This window comes from Giraffa tippelskirchi, chromosome 10, assembly GCF_054371585.1.
Source record: "Giraffa tippelskirchi isolate mGirTip1 chromosome 10, T2T-mGirTip1v1.2.pri, whole genome shotgun sequence".
Taxonomy (NCBI): Eukaryota; Metazoa; Chordata; class Mammalia; order Artiodactyla; family Giraffidae; genus Giraffa; species Giraffa tippelskirchi.
Genome location: NC_137284.1, coordinates 86,735,478 through 86,752,537, shown reverse-complemented (window position 1 = coordinate 86,752,537; position 17,060 = coordinate 86,735,478). Strand labels below are relative to the sequence as shown.

The window sequence follows — 17,060 nt, the reverse complement described above, 5'->3', positions numbered from 1 at the left end:
AAATTTTCCTTTAAAAGTGATATTAAAAACCCATTTTAATCTCATAAGCTTTCACTGGTATTATCATATCTATGTCTTATACATGTAATATTCTCTTTAAATTATGTACGTATGTATTTCATTCCTGTATGTGAAGCCCCACCTTACCATATAAAACAGATAGAACCTGTCATTGGTTTAATACTTCCATAATGAACAGGGCAGCAATTGGAAAGATAGATATCTATTTATGTAGCATACATGTGTATAAATATGTATGTGTGTGAATCTCCATGGTTAGTTACCCCAAGGATTAAAGTGATAAATAAAATTTTGCCTTGGTTTTACACTGGTAGCTAAAGTTTTAAGATACTTTACAGTGTATGTGTGCAGTATTATGTGTTACAGGTCTTCAGAATGAATTTTCTTTTTTTAGTTAATTTCAAAATAATTCTGTTAACTATTAATTACAGAATACTTTCACTGTTCATTCGTTTTTTATTGTACTTAGATATCCTTTTCTTCTATTAAGCTATTTTAAATTGTTATTCAGCTTGAACAAATGGGCTGAAAAGAATATGAAAATTAGGTATTTATCAAAAACTCATATATATATATACACATATATACATACACATATATATGTGTATATCAGCTCAGTTCAGTTCAGTCGCTCAGTCATGTACGACTCTTTGCAACCCCAAAAACCGCAGCACGCCAGGCCTCCCTGTTCATCACCAACTCCCGGAGTCCACCCAAACCCATGTCCATTGAGTCGGTGATGCCATCCAACCATCTCATCCTCTGTCGTCCCCTTCTCCTCCTGCCCCCAATCCTGCCCAGCATCAGGGTCTTTTCGAATGAGTCAGCTCTTTGCATCAAGTGGCCAAAATATTGGAGTTTCAGCTTCAACACCAGTCCTTCTAATGAACACCCAGGACTGATTTCCTTTAGGATGGACTTGTTGGATCTCCTTGCCGTCCAAAGGACTCTCAAGAGTCTTCTCCAACACCACAGTTCAAAAGCATCAATTCTTTGGTGCTCAGCTTTCTTTATACCCCAACTCTCACATCCATATGTGACTACTGGAAAAACCATAGCCTTGACTAGATGGACCTTTGTTGGCAAAGTAATGTCTCTGCTTTTAAATATGCTATCTAGGTTGGTCATAACCTTCCTTCCAAGGAGTAAGCATCTTTTAATTTCATGGCTGCAAGCACTGTCTGCAGTGACTTTGGAGCCCAAAAAAATAAAGTCTGACACTGTTTGCACTGTTTCCCCATCTATTTCCCATTAAGTGATGGGACCAGATGCCATGACCTTAGTTTTCTGAATATTGAGCTTTAAGCCAACTTTTTCACTCTCCTCTTTTACTTTCATCAAGAGGCTCTTTAGTTCTTCTTCAGTTTCTGCCATAAGGGTGGTGTCATCTGCATATCTGAGGTTACTGATATTTCTCCCCCACAATCTTGATTCCAGCTTGTGCTTCTCCAGCCTGGCGTTTCTCATGATGTACACTGCATATAAGTTAAATAAGCAGGGTGACAATATACAGCCTTGACGCACTCCTTTTCTTATTTGGAACCAGTCTGTTGTTCCATGTCCAGTTCTAACTGTTGCTTCCTAACCTGCATACAGGTTTCTCAAGAGACAGGTCAGATGGTCTGGTATTCTCATCTCTTTCAGAATTTTCCACAGTTTATTGTGATCCACACAGTCAAAGGCTTTGGCATAGTCAATAAAGCAGAAATAGATGTTTTTCTGGAACTCTCTTGCTTTTTCGATGATCCAGCGGAAGTCGGAAATTTAATCTCTGGTTCCTCTGCCTTTTCTAAAACCAGCTTGACCATCTGGAAGTTCACGGTACACGTATTGCTGAGGCGTGGCTTGGAGAATTTTGAGCATTACTTTACTAGCATGTGAGATGAGTGCAGTTGTGCAGTAGTTCGAGCATTCTTTGGCATTGCCTTTCTTTGGGATTGGGATGAAAACTGACCTTTTCCAGTCCTGTGGCCACTGTTGAGTTTTCCAGATTTGCTGGCATATTGAGTGCAGCACTTTCACAGCGTCATCTTTCAGGATTTGAAATAGCTCAACTGGAATTCCATCACCTCCACTAGCTTTGTTTGTAGTGATGCTTCCTAAGGCTGACTTGCCTTCACGTTCCAGGATGTCTGGCTCTAGGTAAGTGATCACATCATCTTGATTATCTGGGTCATGAAGATCTTTTTTGTACAGTTCTTCTGTGTATTCTTGCCACCTCTTCTTAATATCTTCTGCTTCTGTTAGGTCCATACCATTTCTGTCCTTTATCAAGCCCATCTTCACAGGAAATGTTCCCTTGGTGTCTCTAATTTTGTTGAAGAGATCTCTAGTCTTTGCCATTCTATTGTTTTCCTCCATTTCTTTGCATTGATTGCTGAGGAAGGCTTTCTTATCTCACCTTGCTATTCTTTGGAACTCTGTATTCAAATGGGAATATCTTTCCTTTTCTCCTTTGCTTTTCGCTTCTCTTCTTTTCACAGCTATTTGTAAGGCCTCCTCAGACAGCCATTTTGCTTTTTTGCATTTCTTTTCCATGGGGATGGTCTTAGTCCCTGTCTCCTGTACAATGTCATGAACCTCCATCCATAGTTCATCAGGCACTCTGTCTATCAGATCTAGTCCCTTAAATCTATTTCTCACTTCCACTGTATAATCATAAGGGATTTGATTTAGGTCATACGTGAATGGTCTAGTGGTTTTCCCTACTTTCTTCAATTTAAGTCTGAATTTGGCAACAAGGAATTTATGATCTGAGCCACAGTCTGCTCCCAGTCTTGTTTTTGCCAACTGTGTAGAGCTTCTCTATCTTTGGCTGCAAAGAATATAATCAATCTGATTTCGGTGTTGACCATCTGGTGATGTCCATGTGTAGAGTCTTCTCTTGTGTTTTTGGAAGAGGGTATTTGCTATGACCAGTGCGTTCTCTTGGCAAATCTCTATTAGCCTTTGCCCTGCTTCATTCTGTACTCCAAGGCCAAATTTGCCTGTTACTCCAGGTGTTTCCTGACTTCCCTCTTTTGCATTCCCCCTATATTGAAAAGGACATATTTTTGGGTGTTGGTTCTAAAAGGTCTTGGAGGTCTTCATAGAACCATTCAACTTCAGCTTCTTCAGCATTACTGATCAGAGCATAGACTTGGATTACCGTGATATTGAATGGTTTGCCTTGGAAACGAACAGAGATCATTCTGTCATTTTTGAGGTTGCATCCAAGTACTGCATTTCGGACTCTTTTGTTGACCATGATGGCTACTCCATTTCTTCTAAGGGATTCCTGCCTACAGTAATAGATATAATGGTTATCTGAGTTAAATTCACCCATTCCAGTCCATCTTAGTTCGCTGATTCCTAGAATGTCGACGTTCACTCTTGCCATCTCCTGTTTGACCACTTCCAATTTGCCTTGATTCATGGACCTAACATTCCAGGTTCCTATGCAATACTGCTCTTTGCAGCACCAGACCTTGCTGCTAGCATCACTCACATCCACAGTTGGGTATTGTTTTTGCTTTGGCTCCATCCCATCATTCTTTCTGGAGTTATTTCTCCACTGATCTCCAGTAGCATACTGGGCTCCTACCGACCAGTGTCCTATCTTTTTGCCTTTTCATACTGTTCATGTGGTTCTCAAGGCAAGAATACTGAAGTGGTTTGCCATTCCCTTCTCCAGTGGACCACATTCTGTCAGACCTCTCCACCATGACCCGTCTGTCTTGGGTGGTCCCTCGTGGCATGGCTTAGTTTCATTGAGTTAGACACGGCTGTGGTCTGTGTGATCAGAGTTGCTAGTTTTCTGTGATTATAGTTTCAGTTTGTCTGCCCTCTAATGCCCTCTCGCAACACCTACCATCTTACTTGGGTTTCTCTTACCTTGGACGTGTAGTATCTCTTCACGGCTGCTCCAGCAAAGTGCAGCCGCTGCTCCTTACCTTGGACAAGGGGTGTCTCATCATGGCCGCCCCTCCTGACCTTGAATGTGGAGTAGCTCCTCTTGGCCCTCCTGTGCCTGTGCAGCCGCCGCTCCTTGGACATGCGCTAAGATAACATATATGAGACACTTATTTCAACAACTGGCAGATAAACCCTCAATACATGTTAACTCTGTTATTACATCATCATCATAATTTATAGGTCTTTGCTTAACCATACAATCTAGAATTGTAATGCATATGATACTAAAATTCTTTTCATTTGCTGAACTGTTAAAAAAAAAAAAGACGGTCAATTAAAAGTTTTTATCTACTACATATAATCTGTATAAAGCTTTACAAATCTGCCATATGACTTCATTGTCAGCTTGAGGCTGTAGGTAGGTTCTGTAGTTACTCTCTTTGACAAGAAAGGAAATTAGAAATATGACTCTGGGCTGCTCATTCACAAAACCTATTATTGTTATTATTAATAGAGCTGTTGTCAGAACTTGGGCCATGCCATGCAATTCTTCTTCTATAACTTTTATTATGCATTATGTATGCTTCTCAGATATGTTGCAATATGTATAACTACTCAATGTACTTCACTCTTCCTCTTTTACTTCACAAGTGTTACATTCCATGAATCAGCTAATCTATATTCTAAAGGATTTTTGAAACCATAGAAATGCTAGACTAAAGTTTATTATTTTTCCTATTTTTGGAGAAAGCATTTCAAAGCATGACATAATACTTAAAAGGGAATTACTATGAAAGTTAACGGCATAAAAATAGAAATTTTCAGTATTTTAAAAATTCAATATAAATAAAATTTAGTCAAAAAAATTTTTTTTAAAAAATTGTCAAATGTCAGAAGACTGGTTATTTCCTTACTAGCTAATAAGGAAAAGATATCACAAATATTTAAAAATATAAATGCTAATATGCTTTAGACAATAGGTGAAACTTCACTCAAATATTTAGCAATAAAATAAATACTTATTACAAACAAAGTTTAGTATGAGCCAGTGTGACCAATGTATGAACATATTTTCACATATTGCTGTATACATGTATGAACAGAAATTTGGCGAAACTCCCCCTGCCAAAACAAGTACATACTTTTCACCCAGAAATTTCACTTTCTGCTGTTTACTAGTGTCCTAGCACAGTAAACAAAATTATCTATGTACATGAATTTTTAGCATTGTTTTTGTAAGATCAAAGAACAATTTGGTTAGCCAAAGAGTTTGTTCAGGCTTTTCCATTATGTGTGTATGTGCATGTTCAGTCATGTCCAACTCTTTGCGACCCCATGGACTGTAGCCCCTCAGGAGCCTCTGTCCACGGGATTCTCCATGCAAGAACACTGGTTTGGGTTGCTATTTCCTCCTCCAGGGGACCTTCCTGACACAGGGATTGAATCCGTGTCTCCCGCATGGGTTGGCAGATTCTTTACTCTGGGAAGTAAGAGGGAAGAAAGGTGTGACCGAATGGGAAAAAATAGAAAAATCAAAAGTTCTATTACCTATGATATTGGTCATTTAAAAGACAATGGTACTACAATGTTGTAAAGTGATTAGCCCCCAACTAAAATAAATACATTTATTTAAAAAATACATAAATAAATAAAAAAGACAATGGTACATTTTTAGGACTATTTTTTCAACAATGGAGAAAGAAAAAAGAGAGTTAACACTACCAATGATATGAAAATATCTCCAAGTCCTTAATATTAAAGAGACAAGTTGTAGAAAGTATGATTCAGTATATGGTTTAGTCCATATGTGTGTGTGTATATATATATATATATATATATATATGTTATAAACTTTTAAGTTTATACTTAGAAAGGAAATCAGTAAAATGATGACTATATGCTGTGTTTATACTTATAAATTTGTAACATACAGAAGTGTATACTTACAAGTTTATATACATATGTAAGTTTAAAATTTATAAAATTCCTAGGTGGTGGTGGCATACCTAACATTGGTCACTTCTGAGGAATAAAATTGATGCTTGAGTGAGAATTCTCATTTTACACATTTTATAATAGTCAATATTTTTTACTTGTCTATATTACCTTAATGAATTCCCTAAGATAAAAATTTGTTTAATAGAAAATGACCACCATACAAATTATTTATTAAGCAAATACTATATATATCAAGGACTGCATTGAGTTCGTCACATTACTCCTCTCGCCTTTGCAACAATTCTGAGAGGGAGCTATTTCCACTATGACTTAGAGAGGTAAGGTAGTAGCAACAAGTCACACACTGTAGGAAGGGATGAATTCCAAATTCTGAGTTAGGTCCATTTACTTCCATAGCATATGCCCTTCATCTCAAAGCACTGCATATCTGTGGTATGAACAGACAGTATAATAACCTCTTATTTCTGGCCATTCTCATTTCTTTCAAAAATATTATTGTGGTTATGACAATCATGTGCATCCAGTCATTCAACTGATTACAGCTATGAGCCTGCTCTGTGCTCCTGGGGCTTCAGCAGTGCAATAAACAGACAAGGGTCTCTCATTCCATGGAGGCAACATTCTAGCAAATGCAGAGAAAGGACCAAAAAAAAAAAAGTCAAATGCTTGTCTGATGGTGCCGCGTGATCTCCAGTAATCAGAGCAGAAGCGAGAAAGGGAGTGACTTGAGGGGAAGGGAAGCACTTCATTGCCTCATAGTCAGGCCGCTGTCAAGTGCTGCACACAGCCCACCTCAGTTAGTCCTTATTATGATTCTCTTATTTAGTTTTCTCCATTTTTTGATTAAGAAAGTAAGAATAAATTGTTAGTTAACTCCTAATCCCCAGTCAATATAGCTAGCAGTAGTACACCGTGAGTCACTGTAGTCTGTCTGATTCCAAATTCTAAGTGATCTTCCAGGTAAAAAGTTTGCAAAGCACTGTGCCTTGGCTGACTTAGCATACTGACAGTTTGATCTTTCATTCTGCTACATCTGTCTAGTGTTCTAGTGGACTTACAGAAGGTAAGGTATACTCTCACATAAAAATATCCCTTAAAAATACTGCATATACATAATCTTTTAAAAATGAAAACCCCAACGTGCATTACTGAGAAATGGGTGCAGCAGTTTTCTGCCTTGTTGTTCAAGGTGAACATTCCGCTCAAAATACAGACAAATGATTGCAGATTTTACTTGGCTCTGGGTTTCCTGTGTCTTCCTGTATCAGGAACTGTTGTGTACAGAATTAAACAGTTAATAGCTGCCTGTGGGAATGTAAATTTGACTCTGAGCTGCTCATGGGAAAGTGTGACATTTTCCTCTCCAAAGACAAAGAATTTAGATGTCATTCACTTCACTGCACTTCATAGCTCTTACGGAGAAGGCAATGGCACCCCACTCCAGTACTCTTGCCTGGAGAATCCCAGGGACGGCGGAGCCTGGTGGGCTGCCGTCTGTGGGGTCGCACAGAGTCGGACACGACTGACGCGACTTAGCAGCAGCAGACTACTGATTAAATAGTAATCCAAGTAAGTTCAGTGTCAACTTAGGTATCAATTTTATATGTTTTTTTTCTGAAATATCTTACTCTAACAATGTTCATTTTTTACACAATTCAATTATCCTTTCAGTGCATTTAAGATAGGCTGTTTAAAATAGCATCTGAACTTCTGTGTTGGTGGGCTATTTCTGAATTGTCACACTGGAGGGTATTTGTGTACTTATGTACTTGTATATTTTTGAGAATTAAGGCTGAGAAGGAAATGTACCAAAGCAGCTTAAATACAATAAAATAGATATTTGTAATAAAAATAATTATTAAACTAGCCTTTATATTACCTTTTTATTAATATAAGAAAGATAAATGTCACAGTGATAAGGGAATCATCTTTTTAAATTATCTAAAATCTTTATTCTTTTTAAATGAAAAGCATAAATCATAATGAGATTACACAAGGCCATTTCTACTTTATCCTAATTAAGTGATCAGATATTTGGAAAAACAATCCCAATATAACTAGACTTCTATAACTTATTAATTTTTAAATAAATTTGTCTATAAAAATATCCTGGAAAAAGAAAGCAATGCTCAAGGTAAAATATTGCTTTGGGTTCCTTTCCAGTTGTATTGCACAGCTAGCAAATGAGAGAATCCAACACATGCCTAGAAACAACAGCACAAACAGCCCAGTGAGGACTGGTTTAAATATGATCTAATGAAGTAAATGTATTTCTGCCTGTTATTGTTTCTTTTAAAGTAACTTCATTATATACTTTTACTATTTAGGATGGCTTTTAATATGAAATTTTATTTAAATATTATTTAAAGTTGTCTTTTTATCTAAAGAGATCTAAGAGAAATACAACTTCTTGGTTTTCATAGAAGGATTTTGCTCTGCTCATGAAATTTCTGTAAGACTAACAGAAAATAATAAATAGTGAAGAGCTTCCAGTTAGAACAGTAGGCTATTTCCTTTTTTAAAGTCTGTTTGTCATCCTTGTTGATCAACAAAGTCCAACTGTTTTCAGAATCATTAGGCTTGACATACTTTGCATAAATGATGCATAGAAAGTACGTTTTATTTAAACTTCACGAAATAGACGTTTCAAGCAGGAAAGTGAGTCCGGTAATTCTTCCTATTCTACATTTTCCACCCCCAGGCCCGGTTTATCATCTGGAATAATGACTGTATTAATATAATAAAAGAGTAGATGTCAGGCTGCTCAGCAAGTTAGCTCCTTTTGTCTCTCTGGCCTCTGACTTACTTGGATGGGAAAATGGCCAAAAGGAAAAAAAAAAAAATACTAGCAGAGGATCTCAGATATAGGTAATAGGTCCTCACTACAATATAAAAACAGACCCTTAAGACCTATCACACCCCTCCCACACACTCTAAGTGGGAGGTGTGGGGTTTCCTTTTTTTTTTTTTTCAAACTTCTCTTGGAACAAACCACTCATTGGTATCTGACTGACGTTGCCTTTCTCTCTTTTTTTTTCTTAAAGCATATTTAAACTCTGACACTTTTTATAATGAGGATTTCAGTGTAGGGTTTTCTGCAGGATACCATTTGGTCCTACTAAGAATTGACTGTTCAAATGTTGGAACATTTGATCGGAAAATATTTCTTAGTCTTTTTAAAGGTAAGTCATAATGATTTTTTTTTTTTTAATTTCTGTCTCCTAAATGACAGGAGATGACACTACTATATACACAGCAGCAGTCAGCAGGAACTGTTTTTTGAAATCATTAGGCTTTTCCTAAAAGCTAGATTTGTGCTGTTTCCAAAGTTATCAACCTTACCTTTTATGTTTAAGAAATATTAGAACTCTGTCCAATAATCAGTGTCATGTTCCTTCTTGGTGTTTAAAACCTTATCTTTATGCATAAACAGTTTTTGTTAAAATGATGTACTATCCAATTTTGTTACTTCAGAACTTTTATTGTCTACTCAGAGTATTTATGCATGGTTTTTAATTTAAATTATGAATGAAAATCAACATAAATAAAAATCGGTTTAGTAGGATTAGTTCTTTAAAGTCACTTGCCACTCTTATGCCAACATGCTTCCTTATATGAAATGCATCAGTACTTATTATTTTAGAGAGTCTTTGGTTTATTTAATCTTCTATTTTTTAATGTCACAATTTTTTGGTGAACCTGACTTTGTCTACATGGTTAACAGCAGTGTATATTTTGGATATATTCCTCTTCAGCATTTTAAAAAAATTCATTCTCACTGAATTTTACTTGCTTCTGGGAATGGTAAATTATATTAATTCCAAATGATTCTGATTTATATAACTGTATAAATTATACAAAATTTGGTAATAGAATTTTTTAAAAACTGAAGTTTTTGTGTTTTTAGGAAGCTTATTACAAATAACAGCAAATTATTTTCTTGAATGATACTACTAATAAATGACAAATAATTCTGGAGAAATTAAAAGTTATACATTAATTATAGTAAGTGAACTCATACGTAACTGTAAATGGCATAAATTCTCTATAAAGTAAATTTCAAACAGTATCTAGAATTGTCAAGTAACATACTGAAAAATGGTTTTAAAATCTTTGTACTTTTCAGTTCTTTGGTGAGTAGTTTTAAATTAGTAAAAAAAAAAAAAACAACAAAAAACAGTGCTCTTAATAATCAATCAAAAAAGAACCATAATAATATTTTTCAAAAATTTTGTTATATAGAGAGTCCAGTGGTCCACTGGATTTCATGAGAGAAAAAAACTACAAAGAAATTTTTTTCATTTACCAGAATCATTACGAGACCAGAACAATAAATTCAATACACAAACATCAGATAGAAGTTAAACTGAGAGGAATAAAACTATAATTAGAGAGGTACTGGACAGAGTGCACTGAAAATTTTGGAATTTATTTTGGGAGTTATAGTTGCTACACTATATATAGGCAAAAAATCTTGTGGACTTTTTCGTCCTGAAAGAATTGATTATGTAACTATTTTCTGATTTAATCACAAGGTATTTTTTAATTCAGTGGCCCAAATCATGGCTGAAAGTTTTGAGGAATTATTCTAACCTAGGAGTTGATTTTTCATTTGCATAATATTCTAAACCTCTGTATACTTAAGAATAAGCCATCTCATCAGATTTTATTATAATCTAAGAGTTTTAGAAATGATCATTTATTATTTATGAAAGAGACATTTAGTAGAATTTTTAAAAATACTTGGCCAATTCACAATAATATTTTACTCTTATGTTACAGTTCAATATATTTCATAATATTTCAAATAACAGGTGCTACAATAGGAAATTTTATTCATTCTCACTGAATTTTACTTGACATTTATAACCATATATGATGTATATATACCTATTTTAGAGAAAACTGAGCCACAGAGAAACTATAATGTTAGCCTGCAAAGCAAACCTAAATTACTTGAATTCAAAGCCCAGAATAATAACTATTGAAAATCTTATAGTATCTTCCTGTTCATAGTAAGAGTTGGGTTGGGGAAAAAGAAACAATAGCGTTTCTATCAGGATTCAAAAATCAAGAATGGTTCTAGATAATTCTATTTAAACCGATAAGACTCTAAGAGAATCATTTCAAATCTATTGTAATCTCTATAATCAAGTACTCTAAAACCTACTCCAAAAGACTGGTGTGTTTCTAGAAGAACATTTAGTGTGATAATGAAGTCAATGTAATTATTGTTTTAATTATTTTAAGATTGCCACAAAAAAGTTGTTATATTTGAAAGGCATAATTTAGTGAAGTGTATTATATTATAAATATCTATACATTTTCTATTATATATATTTACCTCCATATATTCTGATAGGATGGAAATGCCCATATACATTAAAAAGATTATGGTAACTTCAATAAGAAAATGATGAAGCTTTCCAAATCTAGTTATTTAAACATTTTCTACAGAGCCCTAGGGTTCTGTGGGGATGACTCAGAGCCCAAATGAGATCTGACTAGAAGGGGAAAGGGCCGTTCCTGCCCGCTTTGATCAGAATAGCTATTTTTTTAACTACCCTCATATGTTGGGATTGCATGTAAAATAAGTCTTAGTCTAGTGACCTTCTGTATCCACTTGATAAAACACAACCAGATTTAAATAACTGATTTAACCAGCTTGATATGAATCTGCATCTTACTCATGTCTGGGGAATCATGGCTTTGCAAACACACCTAGTATCGTGTCAAGTACGAGTGTGAGAAGGAACTTAATTTGGAAAGCTAATTTTTATATTCAACCTGTTGTTGAATTGATCACCCCCAAACTCCAAACCTGGGTTTTGTGGGCAAATACTATATTAGGTGAGGAAAAGACTGTGTATTAAAATAATTACTTGTGTGTCTAGTAGAAAACAGAGATGTTGTGATCTGGTTTCCTATTCTGAGGAAAAGCAGAAGGAAGGCTTATGGATAGAATAGGAAATTTGAGATATTCACTCATGAGTTAGAAAATGTCATCCAGGTCCTAGCATTCATTTATACCACAAGTATGTAATATGAAACTGTTTTAAAGTTTCATAGTTCACATCCCAGGACACCGTACCTTTTGGCCATGCCTTTTTATAGGTGGAGTTTCCAAGGAAACACAGCTCTATACACACATGAAAAAAATCACAAATTCTCTGGGAAGTTTCTTTATTATTCTGACCTACTTATGGGGACACTTCTTAAAGCTCAGTCTCAGTTCCTGCCACCAGGTTTCCAACATGGAAAGGCATACACTCGTAAGTTCATCTAGAAGCACACTGTTGACTTGACAGCAAGAAAATAAACAGCCCACGTGTAGTTACATTCACAAACTACAAAAAGAGGAGGATTTATGGTCTGTGAACTGATAGGACACGGCTGATCTTCATACAGATTCAAGAAAGTTATGGGATTAGTGGGATCTTACAATGTCTTTATTTTCTCGTCCTTCTTCTTATAAGTCTCAGAAATAAGTTTTCTTTCCTATATATGTGAATTTTTTGTTTTCTAAATTGAAGTACTTTAAGCAAGCAGTAAATTATTATTTCTAATGAAGAAATAAGGGTAAGGAATAAAATTTAACCTAAAATTAGCAAATAAATTTTATTGTGAAAGAATCTGTATGACTAAGAAAACCATGTGTGCAAAATGCAAATTTTATATGCTCTAAATAGCTACATTTGAGAGAACAGTGGAGACAAACTACAGTTTATAAAGCTGTTATTTAGTACAGCACGCTGAGTAACCTGAACTTTTTGCTATGTATTCAGTGCATGTCCTATTTAATTTGTTGGTTCCTCCTTTGCTTCAGGTGAATAAAACTACAGTCACATGTGTGCTCAGGCGCTAAGTCCTACCTGACTCTTTGCAACATCGCATGTACTGAAGCCCGCTAGGCTCCTCTGTCCAATGGGATTTCTCAGGCAAGATTATTGGAGAGGGTTGCCATTTCCTTCTCCACAGGATCTTCCTGACCCAGGGATCAAATCCACACCTCCTGCGCTGGCAGGCAGATTCTTTACCACTGAGCCTCCTGGGAAAGCACAAATTACAGCTGACCCTTGGACAAAACAGGTTTGAACTTTGTCAGTCCACTTTTACGCAGTATCTTTTCAATAAATACTACAGTACAATCTGATCCAATATATGCAGTTGGTTAGATACCACAGATAAGCTGATGGTATAGTTATATGTGGATTTTCCACTGCCTGCATTGTCCATAACCCCTCTGCATTGTTTAAGGGTCAACTTGTATTTGTAATTTTGTAGTATGAAGCATAAGTTTGAAGTATGATCATAATAACAGTACTTACTCATGGTGACAAGGCATGAAGCGTGATAAATTGTTGTGGTCCTTTAATGGACTGGAACTTGGGGGTACAGAGTTGACCGATAAGAAAGTAAAAGAAGGAAGAAAAGAGGCTGATATTCCCTGGTTTACACAGTCTGCCAATATAACTCTAGGACAAAGAGCTAGCACCGTCTACGGAGGCTCAGGGCGCCCTCTCGAGGAGGTCTTGAAAGCCCGGGCAAGTAAGTAGATGCGGTGGACACCTGTGTTCCATGGAAGCAGCCTGAAATGGAGCGAGGGAGAGAGCGAGAGAGTGAGGACAGACACGGGGACCAGTGCTCTGGTGGAATAAAGGCGTTTATTCAACATATTGTGGGCATATATATACTCTCTTACAAGATAGCCCTTTTTAGCAGAGACAGGGATCAAAAATCTAACAAGTCACCTAGAAAGCCAGAGCCTAGAATTATTCTCTAGAGAGGGGGTTGTAAAAGTAACTTTACATATCAGAAAGGAGGAGACTTGTAAATGGCTGCTGTTCACCGTATGGAATTTCCATACGAATGAGACACATGAATTTCTATTATCCCCAAAAGCCGGCTTGCCAGCTCTCTGGCACCTGTATTCAGGTGCTGTTAAGGGACATAGAATAAATGCAAGACTGAAAACAGCACACAGGAAGCCTCCTGTTAAATGTATCCTGACAATAAATGAACAAAAATAAGTAGTTCCCCCATATTCTTGGGGAGAACCATTTCCCTCAAGACCCTCAGTGGGTGCCTGAACCTAGAGATAGCACCAAACCCTAAGTAGTCCCCCCTCATCCAAGATTTTACTTTCTACAGGTTCAGTTAGCTTCAGTTGACCACTTTTGACTGTGGATAAGTGAAACCATGGAAAGCAAAGCCATTGATAAAGAAGGATTACATTTATATAAAATATCTTACCTATTTTTAGAGGAAAAAAAACTTGCATCAAGATAATGAAATAACCTGGCCAATTGAAAATTTGAAAAAGTTTATTAAGTCAGTCTCTGTCAAAAATATCAGTACATGTATGCAGGAATGTGAGTCACACTACTATCTTTGCTTAGACATCATCCAGACCAGTGTTAGACTAGTAACTGTCTAAGTATGCAATTCAGCAGAATAAATTATCGACACATCTGTTTTCTGGTGAACTTGACACAACAGCACTGGGCTGTGTGCACTATCTCACTTCAGTTTTAAGTTCAAAGCAGACAGAGTCTAGGCAGTACCCAGGTCTGCCCATAACTTGACATCTCTGGGCGCAGAGTCCTTGGATGGCATAATAGTGAGCTTTCATGTTTAGAGAAGAAGGCACTGAAGGAACACATTGGGTCACCAGCCAATTTTTTGGGACTTTTTGCCCTTTGGGACTCTTCCCTATAGTCCATGGGACTGCTTGAATAAAGGATAATGATTCTGGGAAAGGTCAGACATATTCTCAACTAGGTGATGGCACAGAATCTGGGAATGGACAAATAATACACACCTATATCCACTTCAGAAATAAAAGATTTGTAATTTTAAAATCATTTTATATTCCATCTGACAGAACTGCAAAGGACATTAATATTAAATAATTTTTTGGCATTTGTATAGAAAATATCTTTCCAAAAGAGATGATTTGAGTTGTATTTCTGATGTTATATAAATGAAACTAGAATTTGACCCTCAGGATTTCCTGTCCCAATTTTTAATGAATTGCAATCCACAGGTTTCTACAGAGATGCTCCTCAAGCATCCTAAATGTGGGACAAGATAGTGCTAGGTGGGACACAGGAGACCAAGTTAGGAATCAGGTTCTCAGTGATCCCACAAAAGCTATAATCTAAGTCACTTGGCTTGGTCTTCCATGTAAGGATTTGAGTGAAGAACCAGTTCAGCTGCTTAAATGATAAAATGGGGATCTCATCTTATAATCTTACTTTATACATGAAGAAATTGAGGAACAGAGCAACTAAATAGCTTGCCCCTGGTCATCTGGCAAGAGAGTGGCCAATCACACTTTGGTTTCATCTCAAGTCTCCCACCCTCAATTACAGCAGTTTGGATCCGTGTACTTTGATGTTGACCTCAAATATAACTTACAGATGAGAACTGGGGAAGGGTCTATAAGATGGGCATTCAGTAAAATAGTACTTGATAAGCTCCCCTGAATATGGTCACTTACATACAGTACAGGACACTTGAATGATATTCACAAGTAGAAAAGAGATTCTACTTGTGAATATTTAGTCACTATTATCAAGTTTAAATAATTTATTCCACTGTATTATGACATTCCTAGCGAAAGCCATAGGAGGGAGCATGTTATTCTTCATCCGCTGTGTTAAATCATTTCAGTCATGACCGATGTGACCCTATGGACTGTAGCCTGCCGGGCTCCTCTGTCCATGGAATTCTCCAGTCTAGAATACTGGAGTGGGTGGCCATTCCCTTTTCCAGGGGATCTTCCTGACCCAGGGATCGAACCTGTGTCTCTTACATCTCCTGCACTGGCAGGCGGGTTCTACTCCCAAGCAATTAATAAGGGAAGGAAAGCTATGCCAAACTTAGTGTACTGAAAAGCAGAGACATCACTTTTCCTACAAAGGTCTGTATAGCCAAAGCTATGGTTTTTACAGTAGTCATGTACAGATGTGAGAGTTGGACCATAAAGAAGGCTGAATGCAAAAAATTGATGCTTTCAAACTGGGGTGCTGGAGAGGACTCTTGAGAGTCCCTTGGACTACAAGGAGATCAAACCAGTTAATCCCAAAGGAAATCAACCCTGAAGATTCATTGTTAGGACAGGTTGAAGCTCCAATACTTTGGCCACCTGATGTGAAGAGCCGACTCATTGGAAAAGACCCTGATGCTGGGAAAGACTGAAGGCAATAGGAGAAAGGGGTAGCATAGGATGACATAGTTCGATAGCATCATGGACTCAATGGATATGAATTTGAGCAAACTCCAGGAGATAGTGGAGGACAGAGGAGCCTGGCATGCTGCAGTCCATGGGTTGCTAAGAGTCACTAATGACTTAGCAACTAAACAACAACTCAACTTGCTCAGAGACATAAAATTCCACAGGAAAAATAAATCACTTGTTTAGGCTTGTGTGTTTTGTTTACATTGGAATAAAACATGTGGTATTAATGACTATTCAAGCTTCTTAGCCACCAGGACCTCAATGTGAATCAGTTTGTTCATCCTGATTTACAGTGGATCATCCTAGGTATTTGGTATAAGTGAGTGGAAATCCTGAAGAATGAAAAAAGTTTGTAAGATTTGCCTTTTTCTATTCTGAGGGAAAGTCTTATTCCTTTATTTTCTTAACATTATTAACATTTTCTTAGCTATGCAATTAATACTTTTAAAAAATTAAATGCTTACTCAAGTGGAAAGAAATACTAATAAAACCATCAGAATGGTCTGCAACCACAACCAAGCTATGGAGGGAAAATCTGAAACCATAACAAAGTATGATTTTTACTATTATCCTTACAAGACTGACAAAAATATTGTGTGTCCCTCCAATCTGTTGCAATTTTTGTTTTCCTTGGGCAAGGGCATTCTGAAGTAGGGAATATTGTTTACAAGCTACAAAGCACATTCTGTTTATCAATGTCAGGTCAACCCTAGTATAGAACCCTAGTATAGATTTCCTACTGCAATCAAAACTGCTCAAATAGAATGTTTTAGGTATTTGAATAATAAAGTCTTGTTACAATAGGATCTACTTATTATGCTAAGAATTTTCTTCCAAAGATAAGACTAAGTGAAATACATATTGACACAATCTAATTGATTTTAACGGAACTGTTATGAATCAGTTTATTGTTGTTGTTGTTTAGTCTCTAAGTCATGTCTGA

The 17,060-nt window shown here is 36.5% G+C and overlaps 1 protein-coding gene across 35 annotated transcripts in view; it reads left to right on the top strand.

Annotated features, from left to right (window-relative positions):
* Window positions 1-17,060, top strand: part of LOC145524092 (platelet glycoprotein 4) — a 210,929-nt gene that overhangs the window by 161,191 nt on the left and 32,678 nt on the right. For 4 of the 35 annotated variants that reach the window (XR_014067156.1, XR_014067157.1, XM_081535624.1 and 1 more), the window contains one exon: window positions 8,919-9,056. The exons of 23 other annotated variants lie outside the window; for them this stretch is intronic. The gene's annotated coding sequence lies outside the window, so the exon portion shown is untranslated. Of the gene's footprint in view, window positions 1-8,918; window positions 9,057-12,700; window positions 12,964-17,060 lie in introns of those variants that run through there. 8 more of the 35 variants (XR_014067160.1, XM_081535628.1, XM_081535629.1 and 5 more) reach the window with 3 other exon arrangements.